The sequence below is a fragment of the Papaver somniferum genome, chromosome 7, assembly GCF_003573695.1.
Source record: "Papaver somniferum cultivar HN1 chromosome 7, ASM357369v1, whole genome shotgun sequence".
In the NCBI taxonomy this organism is placed as follows: Eukaryota; Viridiplantae; Streptophyta; class Magnoliopsida; order Ranunculales; family Papaveraceae; genus Papaver; species Papaver somniferum.
The window spans coordinates 111,481,634-111,504,523 of NC_039364.1; positions in this window are offsets into that span (position 1 = coordinate 111,481,634).

The window sequence follows — 22,890 nt, forward strand, 5'->3', positions numbered from 1 at the left end:
CTCTACTGATTTTTGTATAGATGTAGCCCCAAAAGGGTATTTCTGCCACTACCTAGTGACAATTACATCATCCATGACATCACCCTAGGACCAAATCATTATTTCTAGGATCAAACTATAATTTATATTTCCAAATAGGACCAAACAGACAATTGACTAGGTCAACTGGACTAGACTCTCTCTAATATATTATTTCTAGGACCTATTGTTATTTCCTACTTAACAGAATCCCCCTGTCAGCTTTTGCGATGTACTACTTGTGTATGAAATTGAGTGACTATTACATGTAATCACCAATACCAATACTAGTAGAAGAATTATCATTAGGTTAATTCAAATGGCCAATTGAACAACACAATAATAATTTTAGACACTAAAAATAATAGAAACAATCGACAAGAAAAATCAACTTAAAATAAACTCGTGAAAAGAATTAGAATTCCATTATTCAGGACCTTCAAATCATCCTTAATCAGTGAAAATTAGCTACACATGAATTTCCTAAAACCCATAAAATTATATATAGAAAAAGAAAATAGCTTGGTTTCCCCCTAATGGAGTAAACCCTAAGATACAAAATAAAAACTTTTATTCTCTCTTTTCTTTTCTGTCTCTCCCAAGTTATATTTCTCATCTCGGAACTAAGCCTTATATAGGCATCCGGCAGTAACCGATCCAATAAACTCGCACATGCAAAGTCGGTTATCCAAAGTTTAAGTTCATCCAAGAATAGGTGACACTGATCTGGTGTTTCACGACCTATTCTAACAAAACGAGGATGGATTTTGATTTGCTAGGACTTCAGTGGACCCCATGTAATACCAGTGTGTCTTCTTTTAAGCTCGGTATACATCAACTTAAATACCATACGCTACAACGAATTTCCTCTTTCTTACTTGTTTCTTCTCTATGCCACGTAACAAATATTTCATTCTGATCTTAAAAATCTTGTATACATATCTGTGATCACCTCTTCTCCACTGGTTTCTTGGTCAAGAGACTCAGCCAACTCTTTCCACCGTATTCCCCTGGTATATTCCTTCTCGCACAATTCCAAACGAGAAAATCTCGTCGTCTTGTTTTGCTCCATACCTGAGTCATCCATCTCACTCCATCCACCAAACTCGCTTCATATTCCTCTCAACCTGTCCACAGCTTCCATCATCGTCGAGAAGCAAAAACAACAACATGGGCCATCTTGTCATAACTGCCATCATCATACTCGAGCAACATCAGTGATCATGGGCTCCCTGAACTTGCTCGAGCCCTTTTTTTATCTTCACTTCCTTCTCTGTGTACCTCTTCTTCTCAGACTTACCTTCATCAACGGCAGCAGGCCATAACTATCATTCACCAGATAAAATCGAGCAACACCTTCTCTCCAGTCATCAGCATCATCACTTCCTGCTCGTGTTCTTCTCATCACAGCAAAGCCCGAGCATCACTGCCCGAGAATATCTTTCCTTGTTCTTCTTCACGACCACCAACTCCATCGTCAGTCTTCATCATTAAGGGCTTGTAAGGGCAAAGTCCACTATCACCATCACTGTTAACCTCCAAGCTCGTCTTTTTATTCTTCCACCGATGATCATCATACATCACAATCGTCCTTTGTTTTGATCGAGCTCCGATCCAAGCACCACATACTCCACTCCATTAATCATATATTTCATCCAGACTGTAGGATCATAATCTCGCAGCGATAATGTCTCAGCAAAATTATCAACAACACAATACAACAGCGTCGCAAAACAATTTCAGAAATGATATAATAAACGACGTCAGCTAAAATCATGAGAAAGATGTGATAGTCCTGCGAAAATAAGAGAGTTTGCGAGATTAACATTTGTAAGGTTGCGAGAATGTCGCAAGACATATCCGAAAATAAAGGACAGATTAGCTGTCATCCACTATGTATTTCCTTATAAATAGTCGCTCAGTTGCAGAGGAGAGAGATCTTTTTCTGAGTGAGAAGCAAGTAAAGAGGAGAGAGAAAATCTAGAGCAGTGGTTATTCTTGATTCCTTTATCTTTTCTTGTAAGATTGTTCAAAGATTCATCAATAAAATTAAGATTGTTGATCTAAAATGAGTTGAATGTTAATGAAATCATATGAGGGGTGTAGTGTAGGATTTCCTGCAACTACATAACGGCGCTAGAAACAGGGACATGAAGATCGAAATTTGAAGATCGTTGTTGAAATTGTTCAAATCAAGAAAGTGATTAAAAAAATCAGTGAACCAGTTAAAAGAAAAATGATTAGAGTCAATGAAGATGACAAAAGATTGGAATGTAATATGATAACAAAAACAATGATTAATGAATTCCATGAAAACATCAAAGGAAGAATACATAAACGAAATTTTGAAGGAAGGAAGGTTATGGCAGTAGAAAAGACATCACCCTTGAAAGATTGGGAAAAGCAAAAAATCACATTCATGGCGGCAGAAATACCAAAAGAAAATTTGAACCACACATCTCCATTGGTTATTACAGTGCCTGTTACGCGAAAAGAGAAGGGAACAACAATAAAATCCACGGAAGAATGGATATTGAACAGAACTTTAGTGCATACAGGAAGTTCAGTGGATATAATATTCTATCATACGTTCAGGGGAATGGGATTTAAAGATGAAGAAATGTCCAATTCAACATATCTTGTTCATGGCTTTGGAAAATCTACAACAAAACCTAAAGGAGAAATAGTAGTACGAATTCCACTAGGAGAGATCGAAACACACGTGACACTATGCGTGGTGGATATGGAATCGCCATATAATATGTTGTTAGGAAGAGCATGGATACATGCGATAAAAGCTGTAGTATCAACGTTGCATCAATGTATTAAATTCCCCACACCAAATGGAATAGGTGAAATCAGAGGAGATGTTGACAGTGCGAAATTATGTCATCAAATTGAAGTAAAGCATTATGAAGAACAAGTAAAAAGGAAACAATTCCGCAGAAAGTTGGCAAAGGAGTCAAAGAAAGAAGAAGAATTTAGAGTATACATGATAAGGGAAAAATAAGGCAGGGAATACCCAGCGAAATTTCGGAAGAGGGAGAAGGACCTGTGAAAACAATAAAAGAACCAACACCAATGGGAGAATCCAAGTCCAGTTACACTGCCGCAGAACCAACAAAAGAAGTAAACGTTGGGACTATAAAAGAACCTCTAATATTGAGAATTGAAACCAAAATGGATGTAGAAGAAGAAGAAAGAACTGTTAACCTTTTGCGAGAATATAAAGACGTTTTCGCAGGGAGCATGGATGAGATACCGGGAATAGATCCATCAATTGCATGTCACAAGTTGGAGATTAACAAGAATGTAAGACCATTTACACGAATAATAAGAAAAATCGCAACAGCTTACCATTCCCAAATAGAAGAAGAACTACAGAAAATGCTTGATGCAGGAATCATAAGAGAAGCTAAATACCCAGAATGGATAGCAAATATGGTCATTGTCCCAAAGAAAAACAAAGGAATAAGGATTTGCATAGATTTTACTGATTTAAACAAAGCTTGTCCTAAAGATAGTTTTCCATTACCAGATATTCCTCAAATGGTGGAATCCGCAGCGGGAAATGATAGGGTATCGTCTTTAGATGGGTACAAAGGATATAACCAAATCCCTCTCGCTGAAGAAGATCAAGAACATACTGCTTTCTTCGCCCCTAGGGGTTTATATTGTTACACGAAAATGCCATTTGGTTTGCGAAATGCAGGAGAGACATATCAAAGAATGGTATAGAAGGTGTTCGCGAAATGGATACATAAAACATTAGAAGTATACGTGGATGACATGTTAGTAAAGAGTAAAGAAGCCAAAGACCATGTACGGGACCTGAGGGAGATTTTTGAACAAATGCGACAGTATAACATTAAACTGAATCCTGAAAAGTGTACTATTGGAGTTGCATCGGGAAAATTTTTAGGCTACATTGTATCAAAGGAAGGAATACAGGTCGATCCAGAAAAAGTACAAGCAGTTCGTGACATGCCAACACCCACAACAATAAAAGATGTACAGAAGTTGAATGGACTTTTAGCTTCGCTGGGGAGATTCATTTCGCGATCATCAGACAAATGCAAATATTTTCTCGATATACTCAAGAATGGGGCTAAATTCAAATGGACTGATGAATGCGAAAAATCTTTTCAAGGGATCAAACATCTTACGAATACAACTATTTTACAAAAGGCAGAATCAGGAGAAGAATTATTGATCTATCTTGCGACGACGTCGCATGCGTTAAGTGCTGTGTTATTGCGAATAGACGCAGGAGTGGAGAAACCCATCTATTACATTAGCAAAACTTTTAATACTGCCGAGAAGAATTACTCAAAGATTGAGAAGTTAATCTTAGCATTAGTTTATGCATCATTTAAGCTCTGCATATATTTTCAAGCGCACAAGATAAAGGTATTAACAAAAGTACCAATTGAATCAGTGATGAAGAATTCTAAAAGATCAGGAAGAGTGGAGAGACGGAATGCACAAGTAGGCCACTTTGATATTAAATATGAAATTTTGTCTTCACCAAAATCACAAGTTGTTGCAGATTTCTTAGCATAATTTCCTTTAGAAGAAGATGAAGCGGTAGAAGAAATGATGGATATAGAAGAAGAACACGGAGATACAAAAGATTTATTAACAGAACCAAATAGATGGGAGATATTGGTAGATGGATCATCAAATGGAGAAGGAAATGGAGTTGGAATTGTTTTAATTTCGCCAGAAGGAGTGAAGATGGCTTTTTCATTCAGATTGGAATTCGCATCCACTAATAATGAAACGGAATATGAAGTTGTGATACATGCCTTAAAATTCGCAAAATGAAACTAGAAAATGCCAGGATCATTAGTGATTCTCAGCTAGTTATTCGCCAAATAAAGGGAGAGTATACTACAAATGAACCATCCTTGAAGAAATATAAGAAGCTCGTTGAAGAATTGTCAGCGAAAATCCCAAAAATAAAATGGAGGCACATTTCAAGGAAGGATAACAGACTAGCAGACGCTTTTGCTTTCATCTCAAGCATGATGACAGATCCAACTGCGAGATGTATAAAAATACAGACACTTATGTCACCATCAATCAATAAAGAAGAAGAAGAAATGGAAATAATGATGATAGAAGGTGGATAAGAAGAACAAACGAACAATATCGCAGATTGGAGAACAGAACTTCAGGCATATTTAGCGAAAGGAGAAACACCAAGAAATAGATTGGAAACACACAAGTTAAAAATCCGCGCAACGAATTATGAATTAAGAGATGGGCTGCTATACCGAAAATCCTTTAATGGACCATCACTCAGATGTTTGACACGAGAGGAATGAGAAAAAGTGCTAAAAATGTTACATAGTGGGGATGCTGGCAATCATAGCGTGGGAAGATATTTGGCAGATAGAGAAAAAATGCAAGGCTATTACTGGCCATACATGCACGAAGATGCAAAAAAAATATCAAGACGTTGCGAAGATTGTCAACGGCATGGAAAGAAAATACATGCACCTGGAGCACCATTGTCATGTTCAACCAGTGTGTGGCCTTTTGGAAAATGGGGTTTAGATATTGTGGGACCATTTTTACCAGGTTCCGGACAAAGAAGATACTTAATAGTCGCAACCGATTATTTCACAAAATGGACAGAAGTGAAGGCAGTACAACATATTCGCGACAAAGATATCTTTACATTCATATTCAAAAATATCATTTGCAGATTTGGAATTCCTGCGCAGTTGGTATCTAATAATGGGAAGCAGTTTGAAAGACAAAACATAGAAATGTTACTTAATGCATTTAAGATAAAATGTGGAAAGTCTACTCCTTTGTATCCACAAGCTAATGGGCAGGTAGAAGCAACAAACAAAACAATTGCAGATATATTAAAGAAGAAATTGGAAGGACATCATAGAGCATGGTGCGAACAAGTACATAACGCAGTATGGGATTATAATACAACTAGAAGGGAAGCTACTGGAATGTCACCTTTTTGTTTAACATACGGAGTTGAAGCAGTGTTACCAACAGAAGTTGTTATTCCAACAACAAAGAGAGAAGCTTGGGAGAAAATGTTAGTGCGGGTTTGATCTTAAACAAACTTGATGAATTAGAAGAAAGAAGAGAAAGAGCTTTACAACACATGGAGAATTATCAGCGAAGATTAGCCCGAGAATATAATAAACGTGTCAAGGTACGCGAATTCCAACCAGGAGATTTAGCTCTGCGAGAGACACCAATATATCAGCGAGAAAATGGTGGAAAGTTAGCAAAAAAATGGGACGGACCTTACATCATTAAGGACATAGTTGGAACAGGAGCTTATAAATTAATGGATCCAGAAGGTAGAGATGTTGGTCATAGACTTGACAGACCTTGGAACAGGTTGTACTTAAAAAGATATTATCCGTAAGAAGCTTTGAGAAGTTATGGACTCTGAAAGAATAATTGCGAGATCATTCATATCAAAACAAGATCATGATGTGCGAAACTTTCGCAGAGATAATCATAAAACAATGACATGAATGAAAGGGGCAAACCTTTATGGCGTACACCCTAGTTCGCGAATAAAATTTCGCAAGAGGCAAATGTAAGACCTAAAGTACGTCATATAAGGGGGTACCTGTTGCATGGCTCAGGGAAAGGCTACACCACCACCGGAACCTGAGTCATGGAGATTTGGGGTCAATAAAGCCCATCCGGGAGAGGCACCTTAGATTTTCAGCTTAAGCATATGACTTAGGTTGTGCGACTAAGGTAATAAGGACTCTCCCAAGGAGTGCAGAATCTGATCAAGGCGCCGAGGTACACGGTTGAGTCAAGAGTGCCAGGGGCGTTTGAAGCGTACCTTGCCATTCTTGACAAGTCTTGGATTATACTGCACTCGGCCCGAAGAAAACCCCACTTAGGGTGCAGTCTCGTAACCATAAACCCTATAGGTAAAAGGGATAAGAGGCTGCGAAAACAACTGGTTGTTGTTAAGACTGGATGGGAGGAGATAACCTTGTATGGTAGAAGTACGCCTCCTTGAAGGGTCAACCAGGGGGAAGATAAGGGCGGCACCCTCCATTAGGGAGCTGATAAATGTCTTAAGACGCAAATGTCATGAGGCTTTTTACTCGCAAGGGTATTAAGGCTTGTCATATTTGTGCAACAATCCTGAAGAGAAAATAATACAAAAGAAAAAGATAAGACGAGATCAATGGGTTTTCGCATGAAAGTGCGAAGACGTCCTGCGATTTTGTCGCAAGACGGCAATGTCATGGGGCTTTATTTTCGCAAGAATATTTAGGCCTGTCATATTGTCGCAACATTCCTGAAGAGGCCATAATACAAAAGAAAAGTTAAGGCAAGATCAATGGGTTCTTGCATGAAAGTGCAAGAACGTCCTGAGATTTTGTCGCAATGACAAGAGGTGGCGCAATAAGACCTTTAATTAGGAAGGAAAAATAAGACCACATGACAAAACAAAATATTTATAATTATTCATAACAGATCATTTTTCGCAAGAAAGATAATGAGAGGCAAGTATGGGAATCAATAAACAAGAGGCATTATCTTTCTCACCAGCAAAATACTAAAAGGGAAAATTGATTCCAAAGTTGGTTGAAGAATATTATTCGCAAAAAGTAATAAAGATGAGACAAATCAAGAAGATAGAACTAGATAAGAAGTTCATGCTTCAATATTAATTCCAGTAGAAGGAAATAATAGACGTTCTTCGCCAATGTTCTCATTATCGCCAGCCTCTCCTGCATTTCGATTCTGATCTTCGCCTTGATTAGCACCTTGATTATCGCCAACAATTACTTCTTCAGAAGAGATTTCTTTTTCATTTTCATTAACACCAGCAGTTACTTCTTTAGAAGGAATTTCTTCTCCATCTTCCAAAAAACTATCCTCTGCACCACTTTCATAATCATAATCACTGTCAGCAGGACGAGGAACTTCATCATCATCTACTTCCAGAGGTTCGATTAATGTAGGAGGAAGAGATTTAGACAACAAAATATCATTTACAAGGACTTCAGCTTGGAGATGAACTTGACGAAGAAGTGCTCTCTGATGATTCCTATCTTGAATATCCTTAAAGTAAGCTAGATAATCAAGTCTTCTTTCTGCTCGGTCGCGAGAACCAGTAAGGACATAAACAAGCAATGCATTTTCTTTGCGAATTTTGGCATATTTAGCCTCCAAAACAGAAATGGAGAAATGAAGATTTTTCTCAGACTCTGCGAAAGGTAGAATACAAAATTTCAATAAGATGAAGAACTCAAAAAGATATGACAAAGAAAAAATGGTAAAGGCAGTCAAATTCTTATGACTACCTTCCTTTTGCGAAATAAGGTGTTGAATCAAGGTCAAACAACTATTCTCCCAACGGTCCATTGCGTCATCAAATTTATCTCCAACTAAACCTTTAAGTCGAGACTGAAGATTTTTCTCTTTAGAGATAAGAAAGGCATTTTTCTTCGCAAGAGAAGAATGAGATTCTTCTAATTTGGAATATTGTTCTGTAAGTTGATTCTCCTTTACACTTAAAGCTATTCTACCTTGAATGAGTGTATCTCTTTCAGCGACAGATGACTTTGTTACTTCTTTAAGTTCATTTCTCAAAGAGCGAAGAGATTGTTCTTGGTTATCACATACTTTCTGAAGAATGCTAAGTTGTTGCGAAGATATCGCCATCTTGTTTAAACAAGTTCGCTTCTCTTGAGATAAGGTTTTATTCTCATCTGATAAAGTTTCCATCCATAAATTAGCTTTAGTTAAATAATAAGAAAGGCGAGATATTTCATTACTTAAAAAGTCTTGCCTCTGAACTAATTGGGTATTTTCATTGGTAAGATTATTTATATGATCAACAAAATATGAATAGAGGTTATCTAATTGGTTATATTGATACATCAAAATTTCTTTATCGACACGGGCTTCTTCAACAGCAGATTCAAATTGATATATCTCCATTATTCATTTCTGATTTAAGGCTTAACATGCGAAAGAGGGATTTCAAGAATAATTAAATATGGGAAGGATAAAATCATTAGAAAGGAAAATTGAAGATACAAATAAGGAAATCATACCTCTCAATTCATCATTCTTCTTGCGAAGATTGTCACGATCCATCAAAACATTCTGAAGCTTTTGATTATCGAGACGAAGAGCATTACACTCTTTTTCCAAAGATGTTTGCGAAGCAGCTCTATCAGAACCGAAATACTTACTCAGAATTTCGCAAATACCAGACTTGACAGGATCAATTGGAGACTTTTTGCCATCATCCAGGACTTCAGACAAAACTTTGAAAGCAATATCTATTCCTTCCACAGTTTCTTTCGAAAAGGGAAGAGGCTCAGGTAGATAACTGGTAATGATAGAAGGTTGAGAAACATTATCAATAGGGAGAGAAGAAGTTTCATTCACAGAAGGATCAATAATGGGGGTTTCAATCATTGGAAGGTCAGTTGAGGAAATGAAGTCAGAGGCAGCTTTTTCGCGAATTGGAGATAATGGTTTAACTTGCGAAGATGTCGCAGGAGATTTAGAAGGGATAAGTGAATGAAATGAAACAGAGGTTTCAACAGTTTTAAGGTGGCGAGATTTCTTGAGAGGTTTATTGACATCCTTATCACCCTGAGAATTACAATCTAGATAAGAAACAGAGGCAACAATATTGTTATTAGAGAAGAATAATGTTTCTTACTACCTTCTGATTCGCAGACTTTCTTTTGTGTACAACAATCTTATGCCGCGGCTTGGGAATATTAGGGTTATGAACCGTAAATTTAGTGTTGGAGGCGCTTTTGCTGAAATAACAAAAGTATGGGAATCACATAAACAACATCAAATAAGGCATTAAACAAGATTAATTTCAGCAAAACCCATAAGGAAGACACTAGCAGGAAACTAACCTTGATGAATCCATGGAAAACACTAGCAGGAAGATTATTCTGAAGAAAAATACAAATGATAAAGATCTACAGAAGGAACAATACGAAGATGAAGAAGAACTTAAGGATTGAAAGAAGAAGAAAGAAGAAAAGTTGGAATAGTGGAATTTGCAGAAGAACGATGAAGTTGCAGAGAAAATAAAAAGAGAGAAAAAGAGAGTGATAAAGAGTATATATAGAGGAAATTTTTTATCGAGAAGATAAACACGATGAATGCGGAAAGATGTAAGTGGTTAAAAAGCGGCAGTTACAAGAGACGTGTCAAGATACAGATGGGAAAAAGGATACGTGTGATAAATGCAGAATATGAAATGATGGATAACTGCGGCATTTCTCACATCATTCTCTACTTCGCAGAGAATATATGATAAGAGGCAAGATGTAGGATCATAATCTCGCAGCGATAATGTCTCAGCAAAATTATCAACAACACAACACAACAGCGTCGCAGAACAATTTCAGAAATGATATAATAAACGACGTCAGCTAAAATCATGAGAAAGGTGTGATAGTCCTGTGAAAATAAGAGAGTTTGCGAGATTAACATTTATAAGGTTGCGAGAATGTCGCAAGACATATCCGAAAATAAAGGACAGATTAGCTGTCATCCACTATGTATTTCCTTATAAATAGTCGTTCAGTTGCAGAGGAGAGAGAGATCTTTTTCTAAGTGAGAAGTAAGTAAAGAGGAGAGAGAAAATCTATAGAAGTGGTTATTCTTGATTCCTTTATCTTTTCTTGTAAGATTGTTCAAAGATTCATCAATAAAATTAAGATTGTTGATCTGAAATGAGTTGAATGTTAATGAAATCATATGCGGGGTGTAGTGTAGGATTTCCTGCAACTACACAGACTCGACCATCACGGACTCCTCCTTCGTCTACAACCATCATCATCATTAACAATCCTTCCCGGAAACCAAACCTCCGTCTAGTTCTTCTGTTGAATTAGGGAAGAAGAGGAAGGTTCCTTAGTAAAATGGCTGGTGTCATTAACACATTTAAATTAGTGGCATCCCCTTAATAATTGACTTGACTTCCTTTAGTAGTTCCTTTGAAATAGTCCACCCCGGCGATAGCACTTGTCGAATGAAATGACCTTTTTGCCCTTCTAGTCTTCCAAGTTTTTGTTTTGCTCATAACTTCTTCATACGATCTCAGAATGACTCCGTTCTTTCGCCATTGACTTCGTATTCTTGCCCTCTACAAGATGATGATTAGAAATACTCCATTTGAACGAGTTCCACTGGGTCTTTGGCCCTTCTTCACTGGTGATTTCACTTTTGTAGCTATTTCCAGTGCTTTTGGATGATTCATCTAAGAAAATACAAATAAAAGAAAACAAGCGTAATATATAGTAATTTGCAAGAAAACCAACAAATACTAGCATGAAATTGACACCAAATATATATGAAATATGCACTTATCAAATTCCTCCACAGTTGGCTTTTGCTACTCTTCAAGCAAACTACCTAAAGTACAACAACTCCATTTCGCCGAGGAGACGGTTGCACTTAGCATATGCAACAAGCCTTTAAACCTATAGGTGTCCCTAGTGGACGAGTTATAGTATCGTGAGGGCTTACAAGAGATATACTCGCAAAACCTACTCCAACTTCAAAGCATTCCAGCGTCCCAAGCATCCAAAGAGCTATGAGGACATAGAGTTTTTGCATGCTAGTAATAAGAAGTTAGAAATACCAAAGAACATATTCTCATTCTTAAATGTTGAGTGAGAAATAACCACACAATAACGAGAGAACGCGTGTTTGAGAGCGATCAATAAGCATTTCGCCTCGACTTCTGCCTCACTTAAAAGGATCTTATGATAATTGCACTCAATAAGACGGATTTTTATGGGTCTCACATGTGTGCGGGTAGGAATGAAGAGATAAATCCTACACACATTGAATGGTGGGAAGGAAACTTTCCGAATAATTTCTGGAGACCCCACAAGATCGTGGGAAATAAAAGACTTTTTCTGATGATCTCTAAGAAAGGAAATCAACCACTATAGCAAGGATGGGAGTACTTACCACCTTCACATCCGAGCAGCAGTGACGAAAGCACCATTCTCACAGCATCTAATAGAAACGTCTTCCTTCCTCGTCTTCATCTTCTTTGTCTTCTTCTTCGGCTTCAACTGTTGATGATAAACTCTTGAACTTCGTAGAACTCCGACAATTTGTAACTTTTTTCTCTTCAATTTCCTTGTTGCTGAAACTTCCTTATAAATTTTTCTTCCCCATGGCCTTATTGAACAAATAACAACCTAAATGCAATTTTTTTTTTTAATTATTATTTTTTCTATTTTCATGTTTTTGTTCTCTTTTTTCTTTTTATAAAAAGATTGCAACTACAAAAATTGAAACCAAAATTAACATGGCCATGAAAAAAGTACTTTACCACTTTGATCTTAACAACTTGTATTGTCCTTGTATCCTAAACTTCAATAATTCTCATCTTTTGATTTCTTCGCTCTTGTAAATAAGTCTTCATCTTGGATATAGAATTCCGCCCCTTATGTGTAAGTCTTCAACATGTATATAAAAATTTGTTCATGTATATTACTTTACTTGGATATGAAATTTGCTCTTCCTTGTATTGTTGCTTGTAAACCTTAAACGTATTCAACTTTCCTTGTAGATTTTGATGTCGCTCCGCTTGTTGATGATGATGATGTATTTCTATGGACCTTTTGTTGGCGAGAGAGAGAATGGTGCTAAATGCAAATCAAACTACAAGAAGATGGTTTTCATCTATAGACGTCACCCTCATGATTGACAAAATTAGCACTCAAGAGATCAACGAGTAGCGCTTCTATTGGTGGGAGGTTGGGTAGCATACCATTCTACCCGGAATTAACGTACGGTGACATACACTCAAAACAAATCTCTTTAGTCATATACAAAGAAATCTGGTCTGATTCCTTGGTTGATTTGGAAATAGGAAGTCCCCACTAATGATTGATCACCAACTCTAATAATGTATTTCTCCCTGCTCCTCATTTGCATCATCGACATGATTAAATCTATTATTTAACACTCTAACAAGCAAGAAATCCGAAAGTACTTCCCTAACACTTCCAAGTTTAGTTATGTCGGTCAGATTCTCTATGTAAACATACCTAGAAGTATGCTAGTGACTCTAAATTCTCTACAAGTTGAATGCTTTTTATGCAAATTTTTTGAAAAACTCTATATGCAAAATATCCAAACACTCCCCCATACTTATACTTTACATTGTCCTCAATGTAATTGACTCATCCTAAGTAAAATTAAGGTGGGAAATCCTAATATGATATGCAAAACAAGAAAACTAAAAATAAAAAGGATAGAAAATACAAAACCTATGGGTTGCCTCCCATTCAACGCTTAGTTTAATGTCCTCAGCCTGACCCCCTGGTTAGCGTCCATACACCAACAATCTGAAAATCTAGTAATCCATCCAGAAAACAATCTGCAATTCTAATAACAGCTTCATGAAAATATTAGCACAAGATATGAATATTGAAGCTATCACTTTATTGAAGTTTCCCCCACACTTAGTCCTTTACACACTCGGAAGTGGATAGAGAACATAAAATTCGGGAACTTTAAAAGGTTCTTCATCTTGGTGAACCTGCACAATGCTAGAATCAAACATGTCAAGTGGTGGATACTTAGACGCAAAATAATCCGTTAAAACTTTGGAAGCACGCAACTCCAATCCTAAGTGAGGTATTTTCCTAAAAGTTGGGTTAACAACTCTTTGAGAAGTTACTTCAATTGGATGGAAAAGATCAATAGATATTAAATTATGTAAAGGATTAGACAAACTTTGTATCGGATCCTCATCTTTTATCTCTAGTGAATTATTTATCTCAAGTATATCGTGTTCCTCTATCGAATTTTTAATTTCTGCTTCAACCGAAATCTCAACATCATTATTATCCTTGACAAGCTCAATTGGGTCTTCCACGACTTCAATCAATTTGGTTTTATTCTCAATCTCTATCTCTTCAACAATCTCATCATCGGAATCAGATTCCTCTCCTAGGAAGTCTAGTTCATTGGTGCAAATTTTAAAATCATTGTTTGAGTACATTACACCATTTATAACAAAGGATATGTCATATCCATTCTACTCCTTTTGAATATGCGAGTGATCTTTATAATGATCCGGAGTTGGAATAACTTTACCATTATTGCATAAACTTTCTAAAGGTTGCTCATCTTCATCAGAATCTTCGTCAACCTCATATTCTTCACTATCCCAAAGATACTGGAATTCCATTTTTATGGCCCTTTCAATTTCTTGAAGATTCTCCACTGATGCTCCATCTTCTTCCAGTTGATTGTATCTCTTATAAAGTTTTCTGATATTTACACGTTTTCTATCATTACTCACAATAGAGTACCTAGACCGCAACTCTTCCCTTTGAATGGGTGAAATATGAGCAATATGAGTAGGTTTGGTTACACTATCATAAGTTTTGAGTTCAAAACTTTATGGCATCTGCATAATACTAGAAAAAAATTGATCAGAAACATAACTATCCTTCCATTCTCGCGATTGTTCACTTACATGCTCGTCATAAGGTTGTTGACATGTATGAGAATATCCATAAGGTTCTGTGGGATATTGGTCATAGACAAAAGATTGGTTTTGATTATACCCATAGGATGGTTGGTAGTTATCATAACAATGAGATTGAAAACCATATTGATTACCACTGTCATATGTCTGTTATTTCTGTAAGGAAACATGACGACTCACAAGTTAGAGAAGGTCAAAAAAAAAAAAAAAACAAAAACAAGCTAAACAAATAACAAACCAATTAGCAACTGCTCCCCGGCAGCGGCGCCAAAATTTGATGCGTGTCGTAAGTGCAACAAATTACTCGATATATTTCCCACTAATTAACTAGTAATATAGCGGTAGTAAGAGATCGTTCCCATAGAGAGCTTTGTAATTGATAGGTTATTTGATCAGCAAAATAAAGTAAATAACAAATGGGGGATTGGTTTTAAGATAAATAAAAAGATAATAAGAAAACAAAGATGATTAAGGAATCATTCGCCGCCACTGAACATAAAATACTCGTTTATTCCTTGTTAATTTTCTATTATCACCAACCGTATAATAGCAATAAGCTCTGTTATCCCCGGAATTCCTGTTGTCACTGGATACGGAAGCGCTCGACTACCAGATTCTATCCATCTGAGCCACCATGAATAAGCTCTCAAGGTGTAACCCATCGAATGCATTACGTTTTTTGAATTAGGTTGATCCTAGCATCAGACGCATAAGCTCGGTCTGCTTACTAGTGTCATCTCTATACACAATTGCTTAATCCCTCTGTCAGCTTTTGCGATGTACTACTTGTGTATGAAATTGAGTGACTATTACACGTATCACCAATCCCAATACTAGTAAAATAATTATCATTAGGTTAATTCAAATGGCCAATTGAACAACCCAATAATAATCTTAGACACCAAAAATAATAGAGACAATCGACAAGAAAAATCAACTTAAAATAAACTCGTGAAAAGAATTAGAATTCCATTATTCAGGACCTTGAAATCATCCTTAATCAGTGAAAATTAGCTACACATGGATTTCGTAAAACCCATAAAAATATATATAGAAGAATAAAATAGCTTGGTTTCCCCCTAATGGGGTAAACCCTAAGATATAAAATAAAAACCTTTATTCTCTCTTTTCTTTTCTGTCTCTCCCAAGTTATATTTCTCATCTCGGAACTAAGCCTTATATAGGCATCCGGCAATAGCCGATCCAATAAACTCGCACATGCAAAGTCGGTTATCCAAAGTTTAAGTTCATCCAAGAATAGGTGACACTGATTTGGTGTTTCACGACCTATTCTAACAAAACGAAGATGGATTCTGATTTGCTAGGACTGCAGTGGACCCCATGTAATACCAGTGTGTCTTCTTTTAAGGCTCGGTATACATCAACTTAAATACCATACGCTACATCGAATTTCCTCTTTCTTACGTTTCTTCTTTATGCCACGTCACAAATATTTCATTCTGATCTTAAAATCTTGTATGCATATATGTGATCACCTCATTATTTTCTCCACCGGTTTCTCGGTCAAGAGACTCAGCCAACTCTTTCCACCGTATTCCCCTGGTATATTTCTTCTCGCACAATTCCAAACAAGAAAATCTCGTCGTCTTGTTTTGCTCCATACCTGAGTCATCCATCTCACTCCATCCACCAAACTTGCTTCATATTCCTCTCAACCTGTCCACAACTTCCATCATCTTCGAGAAGCAACAACAACATCATGGGCCATCTCGTCATAACTGCCATCATCATACTCGAGCAGCATCAGTGATCATCAGCTCCCTGAACTTGCTCGAGCCCTTTTTTATCTTCACTGCCTTCTCCGTGTACCTCTTCTTCTCAGACTTACCTTCATCAACGGCAGCAATCCATAACTATCATTCACCAGATAAAATCGAGCAGCACCTTCTCTGCAGTCACCAACATCATTACTGCCTGCTCGTGTTCTTCTCATCACAGCAAAGCCCGAGCATCACTGTCAGAGAATATCTTTCCTTGTTCTTCTTCACGACTACCAACTCCATCGTCAGTCTTCATCATTAATGGCTTGTAAGGGCAAAGTCCACTATCACCATCATTGTTGTAAGATCGAGCAAGAGAGAGGAGAGCACACGCGGAAGCAAATAAACGATTACATTGATAATCAGTTTGGTGCACATTAACTCATGGCTTACTAGCCTACTTATAGTCTCACAAACTTGACGATCACTCAAAGTACTTTCCTAATAAAAAACAAACTCTAAATAAATCAGACTTCTATAAACACAAAGAAACTCTAAATATAGTAAAACTCTAAAACAAGCAACCGACACAACTTGCTCTTCTAGTTAACTCCAACTTCCAAATATCGCACAGTGTGTCAACAGTTCCTGTTTATCCAACTTGACTGCGTCAACTACAGCTGTTTATCCATTCGGACTAGATCAACATATGATGTTGATCCATAAACCAAATTCATATCTTGGTTTAACTTCCAACATCCTCCCTTGAACCAAGATATCATTCAACGAGAATTCTGTAACCCTCTTCTACTCCTCATTCTCTTCCATAGATCGACGGTAGCACGTCCTTGTCTTTTATCATTTTCCATTCCTCTTCTTCCATTGATAAACGTTAACACGTTCTTGTATTTTCTCATACTTCTTCAAAGAAACCACCAAACAAACCCTTACTCCTTGATACTCGATTATAGCTTATCCCAACTTCATGAACACACCGGAATTCCATCAATCAAACTCAAACTCAAATAAAAAACAAAGCACAAATAGCAAACTAACTAAAAAACGAAGCACAAACAGCAAACCAACTAAAAATGAAGCAATCTTCTAATTTTGCTTAACAACAATCTTCTCATACCATAATGTCGTCATACCATAGCAACCAACACAAGTTTCTTTCACTTTCTTCTTCGTCGCAGCGGAACATTTTCTTTAACAAATCCTTAACAAGCTAAAAACACCTCATTGTGCTCTATTCAACTTGTTAACCAAACACAAACTCATCACCGAGCATTGTATCTCTAACTCATCTCTTGTTTACCTACTTCACTCGCAGGATTTCCACTCAACTCTTCAAATTCCACCCTGGAATTTCTTCACTTCTCTAGCCAAATACCCACTGGGATTGTTTCACACAACTCTAGCCAAATCCCCACTGGGATTGCTTCACTCAACTTGTAGACTTTACTCGCCTACAATCTTTTTTCACGCTCATAACCTTGTGACGTCTCAAACTCAACAACTCATAGGCATTAACCTCCTTTTGTTGTCTTCTCACACATCACCCCCCTAGTGGTTACCTCTCTTACTTCACAACCTTACTGTTGTATTTCTTCTTCTCTTCATCTTTACTTCTTTGTTCCAGTCACGCTTGTTAGAGTCGAAACTTTCACACTTCTTTGTTTCACAATCTTTCTCTTGTTACGCTTCTGCCACAAGCTATAACCTTTCACAAAGTCTGCCACACTTTGTAAGACTACCAAGTTTCTGCCACAAACTCTTCAATCACCATTAAGCTTAACATGTTTGAGCTTAAACTCCTACCATCCTCCCTTAAGCTCAAACATCACCATCCAACATTCCTTGTCATTCTAAGTCTTTGAACTCGATCAACTTTAATCAAACTGTACCAGGCTTTCCCATCTGCAATACCAACTTTGATCTTCTCTTGCGTGTATTTCGAATCCATAACTTAACCTTTTGAATCAACCACTCACCCAAAGCTTCTTACCTCAACCAACATCAAATCTGCTTTCTGCAACACCTCTGCCAGCAAATTGTCACACTTCTGCACCATTATAACACTTTGTTACGCCCACTGTCACAAACTGTGACCTTTTCTTCTGTCCACGCTTCTGTAACAATTTCTTCTCTAACAACTCTTCTGTAACAATTATGTAACTGTAATTATTCTTCGTAACACCTCAGATGTTACAATTTTCCATAACACTTTTTTTTTAACGGACTCCTCCATGACTTCCATAAACCACCGGCAGTGGTATCACTTCCAATCACTCATCGTCATCACCACTTCCATCAAGGAACATCAGCTCCATATGTTTCTACTCCATCGTGAACAACCATGGTTATCAGCACTAACCACCATCACCGGAAGTCAAAATCTAGGGCAGCAACTTCTTGTTCAATGTTATACATTCAATCACCAATACCAAACTCAAACCTTAAACACACCGAGAAGAACATGATATAACAACAACGATATGCAATATATGTAGCAGCAACGAACACCAATATTCATCTCCTTCCGTCATTCTTTTCACCATCAATTTTGATGTAGCAGCAACAATTTTACTTCGCAGCTAATAACTCTCGTTTGTCTTCACGCCTTGGTCACAGAACCTGACCTTCTTTATAACCATCTAAGCTTCGAACTTTTCTCACCAAACTATTGAGAATAAAAACCACCAGCGCCACTTTCTCTTTGAATGTTGATTTTTCCAACTCGTATCAACATCAAGACCACCACTTCAACGCCTTCACCAACAAACCCTGAATATCCAACAACGTCGCACCATAACTCATGACCAGTATTCGTGTTTTTCTTCACTCACGACTCTCCATGTTGTTTTCAAAACTTCTAAAAAATACTCACCTCTTAGCTTGCAGATGAGCATGGACCATGAACATCATCAATAATTTCTTTTTTTAATAAGACAGCAGCAGACCGTCTATCTTCTCAGCAAAAACTAAACTCAACTTTTCTTCACCTTCTTGCCCTAGCTCGTACATAGGCAGACCTTCACACAATCCTTCTTTTAAACACAAAACAATTCTCTACCACTGGAAAAAAAAACTTATGAATCTTCTCGGACTCTATCTCCTCTCCCCCCTCTTCCTCTCACCTTGCTCTGATACCAAATGTAGGATCGAGCAAGAGAGAGGAGAGCACACGGGAAATAAAATAAACGATTACATTGATAATCAGTTTGGTGTACATTAACTCATGGATTACTAGCCTACTTATAGTCTCACAAATTTGACGATCACTCAAAGTACTTTCCTAATAAAAAACAAACTCTAAATAAAGCACGCTTCTAGAAACACAAAAAAACTCTAAATATAGTAAAACTCTAAAACAAGCAACCGACACAACTTGCTCTTCTAGTTAACTCCAACTTCCAAATATCGCACAGTGTGTCAATAGTTCCTGTTTATCCTACTTGACTGCGTCAACTGCAGCTGTTTATCCATTCGGACTGGATCAACATATGATGTTGATCCACGAACCAAATCCATATCTTGGTTTAACTTCCAACAACTGTTAACCTCCAAGCTCGTCTTTTTATTCTTCCACCGATGATCATCATACATCACCATCGTCCTCTGTTTTGATCGAGCTCCGATCCAAGCACCACATGCTCCACTCCATTAATCATATCCTCCATCCAGACTCGACCATCACAGACTCCTCCTTCGTCTACAGCTATCATCATCATTAACAATCGTTCCCAGAAACCAAACCTCCGTCGAGTTCTTCTGTTGAATTAGGAAAGAAGAGGAAGGTGCCTTAGTAAAATGGCTGGTGTCGTTAACACTATTTAAATTAGTGGCATCCCCTTAATAATTGACATGTCTTCCTTTAGTAGTTCCTTTGAAACAGTCCACCCCTTAACAGGATGACTGCCCCTTAAAATTCAAGGAGGTGCCGATAGCACTTGTCCATTGAAATGACCGTTTTTCTCTTCTAGTCTTCCAAGTCTTTTTTTTAATCATAACTTCTTCATTCGATCTCAGAATGACTCCGTTCTTTCGCCATTGACTTCGTCTTCTTGCCTCTACAAGATGATGATTATAAACCCTCCATTTGAACGAGTTTCACTGGGCCTTTGGCCCTTCTTCACTAGTGATTCACTTTTGTAGCTATTTTCAGTGCTTTTGGATGATTCATCTAAGAAAACACAAATAAAAGAAAACAAGCGTAATATACAATAATTTGCAAGAAAACCAACAAATACTAGCATGAAATTGACACCAAATATATCTGAAATATGCACTTATCAGTTACACAAGCTAAATTGATGTGTCATTTCTAGTTACACATGCTAATTAGATGTGCAACTTTTACTTACACATATCGATTGAATGTGTAACTTCATGTTACATAGATTTTACTTGCATATAGTATTTAATTCAGGTTCTCGTGTTGGCGGAGTAGAAATGGGGGACTTCAAATGCAATAATTTAGAACAAGAAGAGGATATCGAGGACGGAAATAACAAGTCAAAGATGATGTGAGTATCTTATGCATTCTTAATCTTTTATTTGTCCCATAATATGTTAAACAGATTTCTAGCTTCCAACTTTTCAGATGTAAAGTTACTTGTCAGCTAATGCCAATTTGAATGACCAGGTTACAGTTAGTGATCGAGAATTTAGAGCTTCCTGAAACAACAAAAATGATCAACTTGTTGTTGACGCTGATAATTTCGAGCAAATTCAGATGCCCCTATGTATGCCTATATGTAAGTAATGAAAATGGTTTATTGAAGTAAGTGTAGGAGCAACTAGTGAAACTAGGTTAACTAGTTTAAGTTCATAGCGAAAGTAGTGTATGGACAGCAGAATGAAATATCCACAAATGTATATTTTTGTAGGGACTATTAGCTTTTAGTATGATGCCTTCAGACTTTACGAGTACGCAATGATAATTGGATGTGTAGATACTAGTTACACATGCTATTTATATGTGTAACTACGAGTTACACATGCTAATTGGATGTGTAACTGCGAGTTACAAATGCTAATTATATGTGTATAAGTTTATGTGAACCCGATATGATGAACTAGTTTAAGTTCATAGCGAAAAGTAGTGTATGGACAGCAGAATGAAATATCCACAAATATGTAATTTTGTAGGGACTATTAGCTTTTAGTATGATGCCTTCAGACTTTACGAGTATGCAATGATAATTGGATGTGTAGATACTAGTTACACATGCTAATAGGATGTGTAAATGCGAGTTACACATGCTAATTATATGTGTATAAGTTTATGTGAACCCGAAATGATGAGAAGTTTTGTTTATTAGTTGTATGTATTCCCGAACTAGTTGCTTTCATTTTATTTTTTTGTACCTTTTCATTCTTTTTTAAATTGTTTAACCTAAATGCTAGGTAAATATATCTTTCATGTGTACTTCTCCCTTGCACCAGATATATCTCTCTCATATTCTTGTTTCAGTTTTGCGCATTTTCATTTGTAACGGCTTCATTGCTTAAATTTTGTTAAGTTTTGGTTTTCTTTCACAAATTGATGTGTATTGAGTCGCGTTAACTTCGGGCATCAAATTTAACGTAGACAGGGAACCAAAACTATAACAGTCCCATTCTCATGTATCGTCGATTAATTTTTTTTTTGTTTTCTGATATATATGTTGTTTATCATCAAACCTGTTTACAAACTGCTGCCTCCTTTTGCTGGGTATTTGACTATATTTTTTCCCTGAAATATGCAGATTTCCTTCACTAGACCAAATGCAATAAATGGAAGATCTTTGGTGCTTCGCGAGGATTTCGTTTTACATATCTATACTTTGACTCGTTTATTGTGTATAACAAGCAATTACTATAATTGATAAACAAACAAATTATTGTAAATGAATATTACAGTAACATGTATTTTCTATATGTGTAGTTTTGATGTATAACTAATCAGTACGCATTCATATGTATATGTAACTTTTTGTTATGGCATGTGTAACTTGTAGATACACATTCCATACGCATGTGTAACTTCTGTGTACACATGTGTAACTTTGCATTACACATGTCGTATGAATATGTAACTTATGGATACACATGCCCTATGCATGTGTAACTTATGCGTACACATCCATATGTTTGTGGTGGTCGGTGGTGGTGGAGGGAGGTGGTTGGCGGCGGTGGTGGTGGTGGTCAGAGGTGGTGGTCGAAGGTGGTTGATGGCGGCGGTGGTCGGATATGGATGGCGGTGGTGGTTTCGCGGTGGTGGCCGGAGGTGGTTGGTGGCGGTGGTTATCGGAGGTGGTTCTTGGCGGTGGTGGTAGGAGGTGGATGGCGGTAGTGGTCGGAGGTGGTTGGTCACGGTGGTGGTCGGAGGTTATTGGCGATAGTGGTTGGTCGCGGTGGTGGTCGGAGATGGTTGGCGGTGGCTGTGGTGGTCGGAAGTTGGAACATCATCACACTATATTTTAATAATGTTAAGCCAAAATTTAAATTTTATTTAATTATGGGCTTCACAATATGTATAAGGATATCAACGTCCTTTAATATTTAGGGGCGTGGTTTTAAAACTCTTTTAACTAAATGCCTCATATTATGGGTTATCCATGAGTTGGGACTAACTCTAATTTT